The following is a 1839-nucleotide window of genomic DNA, read 5'->3' as shown; positions in this document are numbered from 1 at the left end:
CCCAAATCTGAGCACACGGGCCTGCAACATTTCCGCCTCCATCGGAAAAGTACGCGTTTGGTTCAATTCGCCACTGAAGTCTCATTTTCAAATTCTTGGCTCAAGTTAAGTGGGACACTGTATATATATATATATATATATATATATAGTCCAGTAGATCCTCCGTGAGCGGTCACAACGTGGTTTATTTGGACACTTCGGCCTAGAGTCTGGCCTTCATCAGGATGGAGGCCAGATCTAGGCCAGACTCTAGGCCGAAACGTCGAAATAAACCACGTTGTGACCGCTCACGGAGGATCTACTGGACTATATGCAACGCTACGGCCACTCAACCACCATGCCTGCCTATATATATATATATATATATATATATATATATATATATATATATATATATATATATATATATATATATATATATATATATATATATATATATATATATATATATATATATATATATATATCAAAAAGTGGAGGACCGGCAAAACGAAAACTTTATTTTTTCTACGTTTTAGCCGGGGACCGGCCTTCATCAGGGAACATAATTTTTTTTTCCCCTGATGAAGGCCGGTCCCCGGCTGAAACGTAGGAAAAATAAAAAGGTTCCGTTTTGCCCGTCCTCCACTTTTGGGTATTTCTCCTCTGGAAGCAAGGACACCTTCTTTATATATATATATATATATATATATATATATATATATATATATATATATATATATATATATATATATATATATATATATATATATATATATATATTGTAATGACGAAAACCGAAACTGGAACTCTCTCTGGCACAGACTCGCATGCTAGGAAGGAAGAGGAGGAAGACGAAGCGGAATAAGAACAGCCGGCCTGCAGCAAAGGCGTTGTGTCTTATTTCTCGTCCTTACAATGGCGCAGTCGACGAAGAAAACGGCTTACGTCTCGGTTTCGTCATCCAGAACGCCCGCCGACGTGCAGCCGCGGTAAGCGTCGCTTGAGGACGGCGTCAAGCCCTCCTCGGCAGCTGTTTACTGACACCACCGTTCGGGGACGGCGTCAAGGCCTCCTCGCCGTCACGCTTCTTCGCTGATGGGACCCGCAAGGCGTCCGTCGCGGCCAGCATCGATCCCAGCACCGACGGATGGCGTCCAGGCCTCCGTTGTGGTTCCGGGAAACTTGTCCTGGGACGCGACACGTCGCGGCAACCATGCGCACGGGCCTCTCTCACCTAGGGATGGCGTACATGCCTCCTCCATACCTGGCAACCTGTCGGCGCTTCAAGCACCCACCGTGTACGGCGTCGAGGCCTACCCGGCGGCGCAAGACCGCTTCATCTACGCCACAGTACCAGGTCACAACTCATCACACGGGTTCCGCTTGCCTGGGAACGTCGTTGACGCTTCCAGCGCCCTGGAACCCATGTCCACGAATCCGACCACGCTGGATTTACAAGGGACGCCGTCCACGCGTCCTTGGTCAAGAATTGTACCACCTCGAATACCGCAGTCACTGTATCCTCCGCAGAGGCGGGCCTTGGCTCTTCGTGCGGATCACACGACAGCGCAGCGGAGCTGCAGCATACCATCGCGCAACTCCGTGTCACGACCAACGCCCTCATAGCGTCGAGTTCCAAGCTATGTCCTGCCATCTTGCCAACATTGTGCGCACTCAATGCCATGTTGGCTGCGGCCGCCGCACAAAACTTCGAGGTAAGCTCGCCCGAGAACCGTCGCAATCTCCGGCGTTCTCTCGCGGAGGTATCGGAGCAAGTGAACTGCTTGGCGGGGGCACATTTCGGAGTTCTGCCCGCCGTCCCGCCATCGCCGATTTCCTTCGCGCTACCGGAATTTC

Source organism: Rhipicephalus microplus, chromosome 3 (genome assembly GCF_043290135.1).
Source record: "Rhipicephalus microplus isolate Deutch F79 chromosome 3, USDA_Rmic, whole genome shotgun sequence".
Classification (NCBI taxonomy): domain Eukaryota; kingdom Metazoa; phylum Arthropoda; class Arachnida; order Ixodida; family Ixodidae; genus Rhipicephalus; species Rhipicephalus microplus.
Note: the sequence above shows the minus strand (reverse complement) of the source record.